The following is a 17,292-nucleotide window of genomic DNA, read 5'->3' on the forward strand; positions in this document are numbered from 1 at the left end:
CCAGAGATGATGGAGTCGGCAGTCTTTTGTGCATAAGATGTGCTAGCTTGTGTGTATGAGTGGTGTGTTTTTCTGTTTTGCTGATAAAGGCTTGTATGTGAGTGTCTTTTTAATTGTGCCTGTATGCAACTTAATGTGTCTTCTTTTTGCTAAGTAGAAATCTGCCTTTTCTATAATTTTTGTAGAAATGGACAATAGTCTGCCACAAAAAATAAGTTATTAACCCATTTTCACATTTTGTAAATCTTTAAGACCATTTTTATTAGATCGTGGCTTTTAGTCAGTGACAGAATTTTCAGACCATGTTAAGTGCAGCAGCCCTGAAGCAAGAACATGCAAAAACAGCTAATGCTGCTAAAGCAAGATGTAATAGAATTAATTGATTGCACTAATACAATGTATTCTGATTTCTGATGTTACTTAACATGTGTGTGTGCGTGGGGGGGGGGGGGGGAGGGGGGGCGGCAGCATGTGCACGCTAGTGTGGATGCTCTTGCTCAAATGACATCCCACAATCTGTAAACATTTACTGGATTAATAAAGAATTTTAATTTGTACCGGCAAGAATATGCAATGGCAGCATTTATATACAAAGAAACATAATTCACATCTGTGTGGCTTGCAGCTGTAGCATTGTGGATCATATCAGATCAGTAGATTGTACCTATATTGTAGCTATTCATGTAGATAACTTTGGCTGATGGCATGATACAATTTTCCTGCTAAAATCAGAGATACATTTACTTCAGCAACAGTTCCGTGGTATCAAAAGGTCGTTGATGGCGCTAGTAAACTGTGCTGTGTATCCAGCAGAATTTGGTATGTTGTATGTTTTAAAGTTACTGTTGAATGTCTTCTTCCATCTGCTGAAGTGTCCATAGCATATTTATGATGGTTAATGGGTACTGTGAAGAGACTTTAATATCTGGAGGTGTATAAAGACAGCAGCCTACTTCTCTTTAGATATCCCATCAGTGTGGCTTTTCACCAGTTACAAAGTGTAATGATCCTTTGCAGGAGGACTGGACACATGGTCAGGATGTATATGTTCAAATTCCAGTCAGACTGACCTGTTGCATGTTGTCTGTGTTTGCTCTTACCAGTGCAGGTTAAGTCTGGGACCCTGGGTCAGAGAAAGTATAGTACAAGAAATCTTATACATCAGATTTTATTTTAAACAAGCCATTTACTAATTTTTATATGATTTGTTTACATTCATAGGTCTAAACAGGGATGTACTATCAGCTGCTCAGTAGTTTACCCTGCCAGTGTCTTTATGAGTTGACTTCCAGATGAAATTACTGTATTTGACAAAGGAATCTCTACAATCCTAAAGGAGCAGATGATGTGCATTTGTTGGAATAATTTACTCATTTGCTGTGATGCCTTGGGTGCTATATAGATCACTCAGCAAATGTACTCAGTAAACAAAGGAGCTAACACATACAAGACACCTTTCACTTAGTACAGTAGCAAGGGAATGAAGTATCATTCGTCTGGGTGTCAGGCCGTGCAGGAATCCATGGAAATGAGCAAGCTTACATGGTAGCAAGGGGTGATGGCAAGTAATCAATGTACTATCCCATGCTGTCCCCTTGGCTGCTGTTACTCATTGAGTAGAAGAGTTAGGTGTCAAAAGGAGACTGAGTGGTTGGCAGTAAAAAGTACAAATTAAGCCTGATAAGGCCAACAATTTTGCCATGATGAACATTGTTGCAGTCACATAGGTAGAAATTAGTGGTCTTAACATGACTGAGAATAGGGCACTGTACTCTGACACAAAGGCAACTCCATGGGGACCCACCAGGGTGCATTGCTTGTTGTGTACCAGTGGTGCTATGCCACATTTTCCTTGATTGCACTTTATATTCCGAAAAAAGGGCAGCAGTTTGTCTTGATAATGATTTGTCCACTTAAATACAATGAGATGAGTGTGGAAAAGGGTTTGTCTTGCATGTTGTGTAGATTCCTGTCCAAATTACTGAGTAGATTATTTTAATGTATCTGGTTCATCCTTTTAGAGTTAGTGATCAAAGAAGCAACAATTATCTGACAATAGTTTTACAATTTTTCCTATATGACCATTTTGTGCCACACTTTCTGTCTATATGATCAGACTAATCCCAGGAACCACTGTACAAGTTTTGACCCGGTTTTGATCCATGTTGAGCGTGGTGGTCTATCTGACCTAGCTTTCACATTTCAACAATGTGGAGGTGTGCTAGGAATGAAATGTAGATTAGGCTCCTTTCCACAGTAGGATACCTAGCCAGGGACATGCAGGTTTCTGAAGTGATGTTAAATTTGAAGCTCCTACTGCGTTATATGCACATTAGATACCCGTGCAGATGCCTATAAATGAAGTTACTGTTACACCCAGACAACTCATCCATGGTGTCCCTCCTAAGAGTCGTCATGTAAATTTTCTGCTGTGTTTCAGCAGACATTTGCAATTTTTTTTTTTTTTTTTTTTTTTGCAGTGTGTAGCTGGAGTCAGCCAAAACAAATACTGCTAATCACATCTTTCATACAACTCCCTGCATCAATGAAAGCATTGGTTTGTTTCCCTGTTACAAACAAAATTATGTTTAAAGTGAAATTTTACATGCATGTTCAATAGAGTGGTCCCAAATTAGTGTAGCGCAGTACTTGTTTTATCAATTTGTATTGACAGAAACATGAAAAAATGATGAATAACCAGTACTCCGGCAATGGGTATACACTACACATGGCCTGCACCTGAATAGGATGTGGAAAATATGTTAGCTTCTGTATTAGCAGAAACTGTAAGGGGGTCCACAGTCGCACAAGGAGTGATCCCTGTGGTTAATGGGTCCAGGCAGACAGGTTTTTTAGGTTAAAGCCAAAGTACAGACAGATGAAAATCAAGATAAATAGAATAAAAGAAACTTCATGTACAGTAAATAGGGGGCAGTATCAACTTACTTCATCAAAATATCAGGGCAATAAAACATAAAGCCGGCCAGAGTGGCCGAGCGATTCTAGGCACTACAGTCTGGAATCGCGACCGCTACGGTCGCTGGTTCGAATCCTGCCTTGGGCATGGATGTGTGTGATGTCCTTAGATTAGTTAGGTTTAAGTAGTTCTAAGATCTAGGGGACTGATGAACTCAGAAGTTAAGTCCCATAGTGCTCAGAGCCATTTGAACCATTTAAAACATAAAGTAGATGAGCTATTAGTGTGTTTAGATGACCTCAAAAATAAGAGTGATATTGATATACTCTTGTCTGTCTGAACACCATGTAACTGTGGGCATGGATAGTGTCAATATAAGTGGGTATAATTTAGCATCTTACACTTATTGATCTAGGATGGATAAAGGAGGAGTTGCCATTTTCATAAAACAAGGGTATAAATGCAAAACTGTAGAAGTAAGCAAATTTTGTGTTGATCGGCACTTTGAGGTTTGTGCGTGTGAACTTCTGCTAGATAATGTAGTACTGATATTAGCAACAGTGTATAGGTCCCCATTAGGAGACTGGGAGCTGCTCATAAAAAAGTGTGACTCCCTATTATGCTGTCTGTCAGACAAAAAGAAGATATTAATCTCTGGTGATTTCAGTGTAAACTTTCTAAGTAACAGGGTGTATACGACCTGGGAAAACCGGGAGATCAGGGAAAAACCCGGGAATTTTTTCATCCGGGAGAAAATAAGGATAAACCCGGGAATTTTTCGGAATTCCGGGAATTTTTCATTGTTTTAGTTTTTGTTTTCAGTTAAATTTTTGTGATTTTGACGGGTAAGAACCAATACTCTAACAAAGGATATTACTGTATCCCTCTTCTGCAGCAACAAAACATGATCAGGAGAAAAAAAAACGAAAATAAAGCTTAAGTCGCAAAAGAAATACGCCATATAAAACAGAGTGCTCATACAAGCAGTTTGCCAACTGCAAAGTGTGTCAAAGGCTTTGGGAAGACTATGCAATGCTTCCTAACAACAAATTGTCTCCGATGAGCGTGACGTCACAACTGTTTACTTTAGATTTGTTTGAGCAGTTGCGGACCGGCCCTTGTGCATGTGCAGTTTAGTCAAGTATGGGAAGAACCTGTCCCCGCTTCTCGCTACAGCCGTGTGGCTGGGCGCTACTATCCAATATTGCCCCGGTTCGGAAATATCGGAGATCCGGGGCTGATTCACAGAGCGGTCTGAGTTCTAGTGGGGAGTCTCCACGTGACCCGTGTTTACGTTTAGTGATTTTGCTGTTTCCTCTTATTTATTGCTTTCACATTAAACGAAAACAAAACGGATATCTATGGCCGTGAGCTATCAAATGACTTAAAATACGTTCTCATAATTACGGAAGGCTAAAATATGTTATTAGTTTCAGGTTTTATCTCCACCTTTCTGACAGTCAGCCATTAATCGCCTTGCAGAACAATGAAGTTATTTTTGTCGGTTTGCTAAAGAAATTTGGTTTTTATTAATCTTTTCCGCTGGGGCAGTCCATTTATTTGAAACGAAGTGTTTAAATCCATACTATGGCCTAGTTTCAACTGTTCGCCGCATTTCAAAAGTGCGTGTTTTCATGTTCTAGCATGTATGGCATTATGCCATAATAAAGAACCAAACATGAGACAATACAGTACCGGTACTCAAGATAATTTACGTCCAAATCTGGACATACGAATGTGCACTTTAAGCCGAATTACGCATTGTAGTATGGTTCACGAAATTCCGATCTTCTTGGAGTATCCTGATGTTTTGTTTCTTTTATAACACAGTGTAAGATCTTTTAATGTTTTACACTTACGAGCATACGGGCTTCGTGCATCATCGTAGATGCGCAAGTGCAGTGACGCCTGTTTCTGGCACTCTGTGGCAACTACTGAAACGAACCTATTTCTAACAGGTCACGGGAAAATATTTCGAATGGTTGTTTGAAAAGTGTTACTTTCAAAGTAAATTTCCTTTTATGCAAGATGAATTATGTGCGAGAATGTACGATGAATTTCTTAAATCACAGAGCGTTTGACTCTCATTTAAAAATCAAGTCTTTGAGGACGTACATTTAGAAAAATTTCGAGCTCAGATCATCATACATTTATGTCTTTATTAAAAATTTTACTGACGCATTTGTGTGTTGTACCTTAAAGTGTAACACGCGCAAAAAAATCAACATTATATGTGAAAGCTTAGCTTCTCTTGCAGCTTACTAATCTCTGAGATCAATATTGTATGTGAAAGCTTTGCTTTTCTTGTAGTAATGCTGTGTATGTTAATTTAAACCATTAGCTTTTCCTATTTGTATGTACGAGCTACTTAACACTGATTTTGCTATTGGCTGACTACATCACGTATCCTACGCTAGAAGATCAGCTGTCATCGGCTGGCGAGATCACGTGACAAGCTAGGACTGGCTACAAAAGCGCATTGCAATCTTGATTTTGATGCTTCGGAAAGTAACATGCGGCGTTTGGTGGAATTTAAATTTAAACTTTCGTAATATGCAGCGTACATGTTGCTGCACATCAAAGATCTTTCCAAAACGTGTTTTTTTTTCTATAACCGTTCAAAGGATTGATAACTTTTGCAGATCCAAGGAAAAGTATACCGTCACTTGACAGGGAAAAAGTGTATTTTCACCCAGGAGAAAGTGTAATTTTAACTGGGAAATCCGGGAAAAATCCAGGATTTATTTTTTCTTGTCCGTGTATACACCCTGAAGTAATTCTGATAGGAAATGTGAACTAGAAGTGTATATATAACTATAACTTAGAATCAGCTATCAATTCCCCTACACATATAGCTCAAGACAGTAGCACACTAATAGATAATGTATTTGTACATGAGGATGTAAAACAAACACATGCTTTTCCTGTGGTAAATGGATTGTCAGACCATGATTCACAACTGATTAATTTACAAAACCTAACAAGGTTTACAGTTCGGAAACCATTAAGTAAGTGTGAGGTCGCTCAACCCGGTATCTATAGAGCACTTCAGAGAGAGCTTAAGAAATGTTAATTGGGGAGATGTATATAATGAGCCAAATGTTAATGATGAATGCAACATATTTCTTGATAAATTTATATTCCTTTTTGAACATTTTTTCCCAAAGAAAATTACTAAATGTTAACATCACACGCTTTTCAAAGAAACCTTGGATTACTACAGGCACTAAAGTGTCTTCAGAAAGAAAAAGAAAACTGTATGAGACAGCAAGAACTAGTAAAGATCCAGAAGTAGTTTTACACTATAAAAATTATTGTAACATACTGAGAAAAGTTGTAAGGAAATCAAGAAATATGTATGTTAGAGAAGAAATTAACAACTCCAGCAATAAAATCAAATTAATATGGAATGTTGTTAGAAGAGAGACAGGAAAAGTAATCACTGGGGTTGGTAGTATTACTTGGCTTTCGGAAGGTGTTAGATACAGTTCCACACTATTGCCTGATAAACAGAGTAAGAGCCTACAGAATATCAGACCAGCTGTGTGGCTGGATTGAAGGGTTTTTAGCAAACAGAATACAGCATGTTGTTCTCAATGGAGAGACATCTACAGACGTTAAAGTAACCTCTGGCGTGCCACAGGTGTGTGTTGTGGGACCATTGCTTTTCACAATATATATAAATGACCGAGTAGATAGTGTCGGAAGTTCCATGCGGCTTTTCACGGATGATGCTGCAGTGTACAGAGAAGTTGCAGTATTAGAAAATTGCATCAAAATGCAGGAAGATCTGCAGTGGATAGGCACTTGGTGCAGGGAGTGGCAACTGACCCTTAACATAGACAAATGTAATGAATTGCGAATACGTAGAAAGAAGGGTCATTTATTGTATGATTATATGATTTCAGAACAAACACTGGTAGCAGTTACTTCTGTAAAATATCTAGGAGTATGCGTACGGAACGATTTGAAGTGGAATGATCATATAAAATTAATTGTTGGTAGGGCGGGTGCCAGGTTTAGATTCATTGGGAGAGTCCTTAGAAAATGTAGTCCATGAACAAAGGAGGTGGCTTACAAAACACTCGTTCAACCTATACTTGAGTATTGCTCATCAGTGTGGGATCCGTACCAGGTTGGGTTGACAGAGGAGATAGAGAAGATCCAAAGAAGAGTGGCGTGTTTTGTCACAGGGTTATTTGGTAAGTGTGATAGTGTTACAGAGATGTTTAGCAAACTCAAGTGCAGACAAGAGAGGCGCTCTGCATCGCAGTGTAGCTTGCTGTCCAGGTTTCGAGAGTGTGCATTTCTGGATGAGGTATCGAATATATTGCTTCCCCTTACTTATACCTCCTGATGAGATCACGAATGTAAAATTAGAGAGATTCCAGCACATGCTTTCCAGCAGTCGTTCTTCCCACGAACCATATGCGACTGGAACAGGAAAGGGAGGCAATGACAATGGCACGTAAAGTACCCTCCACCACACACTGTTGGGTGGCTTGCGGAGTATAAATGTAGATGTAGATGTACTATTAAAGAGAATGAGACCATCCTAACCAACAGTACACAAGTAGCTAATGTATTTAACAACCATTTCTTAAGTGTAGGAGAAAAAATTGGTGGGTGAGAACAGTTCAAAAGAAAAAGCCAGGCAATACATGGAAGAGTCTGTTCTGAAAAAAAATTGTCAGATTAAGTTTCACCTAACAGCCCCTTGTGAGATAAGTAAAATTATTAAATCTTTGAAAAATAAATGTTCTGTTGGAGTAGATGACATCTCTAATAAGATATGAAAACAATGTAAAGCAATTACAGCTGATGTCACGTATGTAATGCATCACTAACTCAAGGTATTTTACCAGACAGGTTAAAATACGCCATTGTCAGGCCTCTCTACAAAAAGGGAGACACCACAGATGTCAATAATTATCAGCCAGTATCCTTGCTTACACCATTTTCAAAAATCTTTGATAAAGTAATGTACTCAAGAGTGGTTAGCCGTCTCAACAGTAATGGGATATTTAGTAAATCACAGTTTGGATTTCAAAAATGCTGTTCCACTGAGACAGCAATGTACAATTTCACTGTCCACATAATAAAGTCTGTAAATAGTGAAATGTCAACAACAGGAATTTTCTGTGACTTGTCCAGAGCATTTGATTGTGTGAACCATGACATTATGTTACAGAAATTACAATTCTATGGTATAAATGGAATAGCATATGAGTGGTTAAAGTCATATCTACAGAACAGGAAGCAAAAAGTTTCCTTATATGGGTCAAGTGATTTAAATAAGTTTGCCAGTTCATCTAACTGGGGTGAAATTACATTAGGTGTTCCACAGGGTTCAATCATGGGTCCCCTTCTGTTCTTGATATATGTGAATGACCTCGCTTCCTATCTGAAACAGGAAGCTGAACTAAATACAACACATCAACAGAAGTCAGTAGACAGGGTAGAGCATACTAAGTTTTTGGGTGTATGTATAGATGAGAAACTTAATTGGAAAATTCATATTTTGGTTCCTCTAAAGCAAGGTTCAGCAACTTTTGCAATCAGAATAATTGCCAATTTCTGAGGATATAGAAATTCATAAGCTAACACACTTTGCATACTTTCATCTCTGATGTCATACCGAATAATATTTTGGTGTAACTCAACATTCAGACAAAATTATTCACTGCTCAAAAGAAAGTGGTTAGAATAATGTGTGGGGTTCATAGTCGCACATCTTGTAGGCATCTTTTAAAAAGATTGGGAATTCTTATAACAGCCTCACAGTACATTTAATCACTAATGAAATTTGTTCTCAGCAACATAGACCAGTTTGAAAACAGTGACATTCATGATCATAAACCAGAAAAAAGAAAGATGTTCACTATCCTTTACTCAACTTATCTTTGGCACAGAAAGGGGTAAAATATGCTGCTCTAAAAATTTTTGACAAATAACCAGATGAAATAAAATGTCCGACAGACAGCCGTAATAGCTTCAGAAATAAATTGAAATCATATCTCCTTGACAACTCCTTCTATACCATAGATGAATTCTTGAATAGGAATAAATAAATCTATAAATATAGTATATGCATTTTGTGCCATTTAAGGGAATGGGGTAAATAATAGAAATATTAATCTTTAACTATGTATTGTAATATCTATATATTAAAAAAATCTTGTTTCATATGTGCATTTCTTGTGCACTTGACACATTCCACATCATAACAGCTACCGTACCATGCGATTGATCAATGGAACACGCAACCAACTAACTAGTAGTGCTGCTGCATGGTGGTATCAGTCAACACTGGCTAGGGTGATGCGTGAATTACTGTTGGAGTACTGATACTGCTGCTAATAGTTGCACAGCTGACTGAATATAAATGAACAAGTACCACACACATGCAAACAGAATATTTTAAGTTATTTATCAAAAACAGCTGAATATTTGGTACTAACTTCTATACATGTCTTCCTATACGAGTACTGAACTGCGTAATGCAATTTTCCTGCACTTCATTAGTTTCATTGATGATGACCCCAAAGAATCCTTTACAGTAGACTGTCTTCTTTTCACATCAGAAAGCCGGCTATGTGAAGGTGTTGAACACAATTTCATTGTATTACTTTACTCCTGTTCCTATTTTCTAGGACTAATTGGACATTACAAGTGGCTAAATACTTGTATATCATGTGTGAAAAAAGCTCACTCCCAAGATGATAGATCCTTAGTGCTCTTTTAGTGTTGTTCAGAGATGAACCTGAAGATAATCTTGAACAACTCTGCTGACTCACCCTGTTGCTTTCCTTTGTGGGGCATATTTGATTGATTTTACAGGAGAGAAACCGTTGTATAGTTCCTCTCCCACCACCTCTAATACTATTCTGCGTGATAAATAGTATGAAATTCACCTTAAAGTTTCAAGTGTGTTTCCCTTCTTTCTGTGGCAAAGTACTACTTATCACACTCATTCCAATATTTTCCTTATTCTGAGCTGTGGAAGCAGTGTGTGCCTCAGTGTCTAGATGTCAGATTAAATATCAAAAGGTCCAGGTTTTAATCTGCAGTTGGGCCTTTTCCTATTACGTATTACTTCTTTCACATCTGGCAATGATTCATTAGTTTGAAAAATGTTGAGATTCACCATGGCTTGGAGTCCACAGTAAACTGTGGGTTGTCGCGTAGTTGTCTGCATACGTCAGCTCAGTGTCAGAGGAAGCAAGGGTATACCACTTCCATTGGGACCATATCTAGTAATGCACTGCAGTGTTCCAGATAACCTTTGGGTTGAGGACAGCTTTATTATGTGGAAATGTCAAAGTGATTATCTGAAAAGTTAACCAAAGCTTGTGTTATCAGCAAACTGATAAATATTTTGAAATTTGTTTGTTTTTAGGTCATTTACGTTTAGGAGGAACGTCTGACTGGTGCTCGGGAACAACATATTTAATCTCTTGGTAAGCTGAGTGTTGGTCTGTAATTGTGTTGCATGCAGTGTGTTGTATTTTCACTATTTGTTTGTGTCTGCAAAGGTATGATATGACCCAACAGTAGGTGTGCCTCTTATGCCTAGTTCATTTAATTTCTGTAGTAGTGCCTCATTGTCTATAATACTGAATGCCTTCAACAAGTCAAGGAATCCTCCAATAATATATTCACCATTGTCCACTTTCTGGTAAATTTCACTCAGAAATTCATAGGTAGCAGTGCCGGTCGGCTGTTCATTCTAAACCTGTCTTGTGCTATGGACAGAATTTGATATTTTTGCGTAAAGCATGCCAGTCTGTTGTGGAAGACCTACTCAAAAAATTTTGAGAAGCAGGACAATAGGGCAATTGCCCTGTAATTGACAACTTCCGCTGTTTTTCCTTTTTTTAAATATTAGTTTCAGTTTTACATTTTTTTGATAGGAAGAGAAGACCTTGATGTCAGTAAACTATTGCATAAATGTGTCAATGGTTTTACAGTGATTCCACTACATCTTTTTATTATTTTATCAGGTATACTATCAACTCTAGATGATCATTAATTTCGTTTTTAAAGTTTTTATTACAATAAAAATTTCTTCTTTATTCATTTGGTACAGATGTAATGAGGTAGCAGTGTTGTTGATCTTGAATGATGTTGCTGTTGCATTTTGGTTACTTGGGTTAATCTTACTGATTAGTTGCCTACATATGTTTATTAATAGTTGTTGACGATATTTGCAATATTCTTTGTATCAGTTATTTTCTCTTCATCTTGACATAGCTTGAGATTGGCATTTCTGTTAGTGACATTACCTGTCTGCTGTTTCACAACTTTTGATGTAGCTTTTGTCTTGTGGCATGTAAAGGTCATTTTCCTTCATTTTTGCTTCTGTAACAACTATTAAAATATTACTTGTATTTTCTGCAGTAAGCATGAAATTCATCACACATCCACAGTGTCCTTAATACAATATAGATTTTCTTTTTTTCCGTGAAAGATTAATTGCAGCTAGACTTGTTTTTATTATTAGACCATATCCTGTGTTCCTTCAGTGGGAATGCAGTTTTATAGTAGTTACTACGTATTTCCACAGATTTGTCAGACTTTTGACATGTTCTGCCATGCTGATATACTACATTCCATGTTTCCTCAGCTAACAGTTGTCTGAAGATATCTATATTTTTTCACTTAGAATTCATTCTTCTGTGGTTAATTCTGTTTGCATTGTGGTTTGTGGTATAGAAAACATTACACTGTCCATTATGGGCACAAAACCCTGTATTTATTGTTCTAGCCTGGAATTATTTTCTGCAATTATAATTTTTTTGTTTGAGTTTTCCTGGAAGTTCAATTAATCATCACACACCATTAGATTTTTCTTATTATCTTTAAGCTTATTGAATGCACTGTCTTAGTTTCTGTAGGAATATAAGCTAAGATCACATTTGGGGTTCTGTACAGGCAAATTGTAGTTGTTTTTAGTGAAGTTATTTCTTTAGTATACATTTTGAAGTTTTGTTTTCCTTTCCCAGGATTTTAAACAGCAGTGTCTCGTGTTACTTCTAACAAAAATGCGTATCTCACCATGCTCAAAGGATATTGTACAGAATGAGGAGGATCGTGTAAACTGGCAACAATACAGTCCTTTATCAATGTTCACCTAAGCATATGAAAGAAGCTTCCTTCAGATGTTTCTGGTTAATTTTTTTCCTCCCTGTGGATCTTTTTTTTCTGTATCTGTATCTATCATTTTTGTTTTGTCACCTAAAAATGTCTCTTCTGTTATATTTCTGTGTTTTTTGGTAGTTGCACAACTTTCAACACAAACAATTTTGGAGTTCGGTGTTTCAGGTTTGCTCAGCCTGATCGCAATGTGGTTTTTGTCGAAACTGGTTGTTTTTATTTCAATGAGGTTATCTGTGTGTATTAATTTTGTTAGTATTTTGCCAATGTATGACTTCCCAGTGTTGTTGTGTGTCTGTGTTTCATAAACAGTTCTCCTGAAATGGAAAGTTCAAAGAATGTTATATTATGATAGACCTTTTTTTGGAAGCTCCAAATTCATGACTGATTCATCCTGCAGGTCCTATCTGTGAGGCATGCTAGTACTAGTGATGTTGGGCACTTTAAGATCAAGTAGTGTAGAAAAGCACTGTGTAGTATGCCTACCCTCCTTTCAGTATTCATCATTACTTGCACCCATGATTATGAAAGTATCATTCTTAGATAATTCTCTGAGTGAGTTTAGTGTTTTTTGTTATTTCAGTCAAAGGTGCACTCAATTTCATCATTCCTATAGCCATATATGATGTATTATATTCATTTATTTTTTCAGATTTCTCATGGTGTGGATGTCACCAAGCATCACAACTCATTTTTTATATTCCTTTGTTTATTACTTGAATACATTCTCTTGACTTTCTGCACAGAGGTGTTTATAGTGCAGCTGAAGTTAGATTATAATTTACAGAATTTATTTGTTGTCTGTCAGCTTCTTCTGCAACTGTTGTAATTATTTTTTGTCACAACTGTTACCAATATATTGCCTGTGTGTGTATTTCAATTTCCCTGTTTGGCACACATACTTCTGTTATTATTGTTTGTATTTGTTTTTAATCTTTTCAGTGCATCTTGTAAGCACTATATATTGTTTAATTGTGTTGCAGTAACTAACTGTTCAGTACCTAAATCTTGGTTTGTAACATCTGGGATATAGGGATGCACTGTTCGTTATCACAAAAACGTAACAATTTTTTTGTACTGAGCCACTGGATACAGAAGGGATGAATCTACAGTTGAGCTTCTCCTACAGGAGGATTGCATTGGTGCAATGCCATGAACAGTCTAAATTTTTGTCAGCATGCACACTTAAAAATTAGGTTACAGTTATGCTCTGAATTTGTTTATTTTGTATTGTGAGGTCCAGGTCATGAACTACTCCATCACTGTGCATTGTCTTTTCTTTAATCACTTTCCCACGAATTTTCTTGTATGTCTTATCATATTCTGTGAAGTTGTCTTTTTTGAGGTGATTGAGATGTTTTTTAGTTTCACTAGATACTGTGATAGTAAATGATATCCACTGCATATTTTTCCTTTGTTCAACATTGATTTTTGTAAGGGTTTTTCTTCCTTTTGTGGAAAATGCATCACAACTGTGACACAAAAGTATGAGAAAAATGCATAGAATGAGTTATTGGTTGTTGGTTTTGAAACTATATTTCCCCATGTTTCCTTTGCTAACATTTGTATGAGAATATTCATCTTTTCTTTGTTGAAGCGCCTTTTACATTTCCACTTTTTATTTTTTACTACTTGCAGTATAGAAGAATTTATTAGTGTCAGTAGTGTGTCATGATCTGAAAAACCTAAGTTTACATGTATAGCCTTTAGTAACACAATTTTCAGTATATGTGAAACAGGGAAGATAACACCTCTGTTTTTCTAGTAAGGTCTGAATAAAATAGTTTTCAGATAAAACTGCTTAAAAGTTTTCTTATTTCTCTATTTTCAGTTATCAGGTTATTCCTTTTTCTTCATTTTCAGGTACATCTTATTATTTTTTCTTCGTTTTCAGTTTCAGGTTAATGTTAAAATCAGCATATAATAAATACACTGACAGAAAAAAATGCAACACCAGCAAGGGGTTGTGTGAAATAAACAAAAGTTGTTAGGCATGTTTCTACTTTTGAACGGTGATGTTTGTTTGCAATTTTGTGCCAGTCGCATAAGAGTGGCGCTAGTAGTGACACTATGGGGATGCAAATCAGGTTTTCTTTAAATGCACTCTGTATCATTCATGGGTGTTAATTAGCCTTTAGATTAGACATGGTGAGCTGATGTTAGTCAAGAAAGCCTTTACGGCAACAAAGATGCCATTATCACACCTTACTGAGTTTGTATGAAGTTGTGTATTATGGCTACGAGAAGCTGGATTCTTCTGAGAAAAGTGACTTCCTTCACCACCAGCACTGCTTGCTTTTCAGTTTACAGACAGACTGTACCTCCCCAGTGTTTCATCTGTGGTTCCCTTATGTAAGTAGACAAAGTAACTTCACTGATGTTGTGTTTATATAGTGGAGGTATTTTCAGTTCATTGAGTGAGTACTTAATTGCAGTTGTTAAGTGAGCTTTTATGTAAAATGGATTCCTATAAACAGTGGCTGAGAAATGCTTCATTTGTAAGTATGATGTTGTCATTGGCATATGTGGTGCTAGTGGGAAAGAGACTGGGTTGGTAAATGTGGTATCTTGCTACTGCTTGTTGTTGGCAACATATTCTAAAGTTGTGTAACTATGTTGTAGCCACTTGCTGGTGAATTAATGATTGACCAGAAAGTTACTGCACTTCCCTCAACTTTGTGTGTTACTGGTATATCTAGCACTTGTAATAGAGTGGGCTGCAGTGACTGGAGCCACTTACCATATATCCACAGTATATCTTGCAGGGTGGGTGTCCATATCTCTGATGGAAAAGGAGTTACATTCAAATTTAGGACAGTAATGTGCCATAATGCATTGCTTGACTTGTGTTGAAATCTCTGAAGTTCCATAACATTCAGGTGACATACTTGTGTTGCAGAAGGAGGCAGTTTGAGCCTCTGGGCCTCATCAGATGCTAGAAGAGCCGAGGCTGAGGGGGTGCATTTGATACTCCTCATGCTCTGAAAAGTCTTCCTCATTGATAGCAGAAACAATTAAATCAACATTGTCAAACACACATTGCCAGCATGCTACAGCTAGGATAGGTTCTTTGATGTGTACACAGTTGATAGCTCTAGCTGTGGACCTTTTTGACATAATAGCTCACTTAACAATTGCAAATAAATACTCGTGTAATAAAACTGAAAATAACTCTATAAACATGGGCCCAGTGAAGTTATTTTGCCTGCTCATATGCACTACATGATCAAAAGTATCCGGACAACCCAAAAACATACATTTTTCATATTAGGTGCATTGTGCTGCCAGGTACTCCATATCAATGACCTCAGTAATCATTAGACATTGTGAGAGAGCAGAATGGGACACTCCGCGGATCTCACTGACTTCAAACGTGGTCAGTTGATTGGGTGTCACTTGTCATATGTCTGTACAAGAGATTTCCACACTCCTAAACATCCCTAGGTCCACTGTTTCTGATGTGATAGTGAAGTGGAAATATGAAGAGATGCATACAGCACAAAAGCGTACAGGCCGACCTTGTCTGTTGACTGACAGAGACCGCCAACAGTTGAAGAGTGTTGTAATGTGTAATAGGCAGACATCTATTCAGACCATCACACAAACTGCACCTGGATCCACTGCAAGTACTACGACAGTTAGGCAGGAGGTAAGAAAACTTGGATTTCATAATCGAATGACTGCTGATAAGCCACACATCATGGCAGTAAATGCCAAACAATGCCTCGCTTGGTGTAAGGAGCATAAACACTGGATGACTGAACAGTGGAAAAACATTGTGTGGAGTGACAAATCGTGGTACATACTATAGCGATCCGATGGCAGGGTGTGGGTATGGTGAATGCCCAGTGAACATCCATCCGCCAGCATCTGTAGTGCCAACAATAAAATTCGGAGGCAGTGGTGTTATGGTGTGGTCATGTTTTTCATGGAGGGAGGCTTGCACCCATTGTTGTTTTGCATGGCACTATCACAGCACATGCCTACAATGATGTTTTAAGCACCTTCTTGCAATTCTGTTAAGGCGATTGCATCTTTCAACAGGATTGAGCACCTGATCATAATGCACGGCCTGTGGCAAAGTGGTTACATGAGAATAACATCCCTGTAATGGACTAGCCTGCGCAGAGTCTTGACCTGAATCCTATAGAACACCTTTGCGATGTTTTGGAATGCTGACTTTGTGCCGGGCCTCACCAACTGACATCAATACCTCTCCTTAGTGCAGCACTCTGTGAAGAATGGGCTGCCATTCCCCAAGAAACCTTCTAGCACCTGATTGAACATACGCCTGCAGGAGTGGAAGCTGTCATCAAGGCTAAGGATGGGTCAACACCATATTGAATTCCAGCATTACTGATGAAGGGTGCCATGAACTTGTAAGTCATTTTCAGCCAGGTGTCAGGATACTTTTGATCACATAGTGGAAATGCTGGGGGAGGTATAGTCCGTCTGTAAACTGAAAAGCAAGCCGTGCTTGGGTGGGGTTGTTGCCTTTGCCTGCAGAATGCTACAGTGTCATAGAGGGTGAAAAAGAATCAATTTCCCTGTAGCAGTGTAGAACAGTATGCAGAGATTTACATACAGTCTGCCCATATATATTTCTTGTGTTACTATTATTAGAGAGTCATATCTGTATTCCATGTAGTGACATAGTGGGATAGAGAGATAGAGAGTTGGGACTCGTCCACTCGCTGTTCAGTTGGCAGACCTAGAAAGGAGGGAAGTGCATGACCACGATCTGGTGACCTGCCTCATCCATCATGCATTCACCCTCCAGCCCCCATACTCCCCCTCTCCCCTCCCCCCCTCCCTCTCTGCGCAGCCCTTCAATTCATCACACCCTCGTATCACAGATTATCCCTTAATATAATTGTATGTAGTTAAGACACTGTTTTTAATAATTGCTATTTTTCCATCCCCTGTAATGTGGTAATTATCAGTCCTAGAGAAAAAATGAATACCTTTCATGTAGGAAATTTAATGTAGTTTAAATTCATACTGGGAAATATTTTTGCTAGAAATTGCAATTTTTGAGATATTCAAGAGAACCATGAAAACGTGACCTTTAAACGCCCCTTCATCCCCACACTCACACCACACTGGTCACAATTTTTGGGACGTTGTTCATGTCACTTCCTCCTACTACTGTACAAAAAATTGTGACTGCACAATTTTTTTGCCTAATTTTGCTTCACTGACATGGCTACAAGAAGAAT

At 37.8% G+C, this 17,292-nt stretch overlaps 1 protein-coding gene across 2 annotated transcripts in view; it reads left to right on the top strand.

Moving 5' to 3' along the window:
• The window catches only part of LOC126183729 (uncharacterized), a 345,488-nt gene that overhangs the window by 323,062 nt on the left and 5,134 nt on the right, over nt 1–17,292 (top strand). For both annotated transcript variants that reach the window (XM_049925934.1, XM_049925933.1), the window contains exon 2: nt 10,317–10,377. The gene's annotated coding sequence lies outside the window, so the exon portion shown is untranslated. The remainder of the gene's footprint in view (nt 1–10,316; nt 10,378–17,292) is intronic.

The sequence above is a fragment of the Schistocerca cancellata genome, chromosome 4, assembly GCF_023864275.1.
Source record: "Schistocerca cancellata isolate TAMUIC-IGC-003103 chromosome 4, iqSchCanc2.1, whole genome shotgun sequence".
Taxonomy (NCBI): Eukaryota; Metazoa; Arthropoda; class Insecta; order Orthoptera; family Acrididae; genus Schistocerca; species Schistocerca cancellata.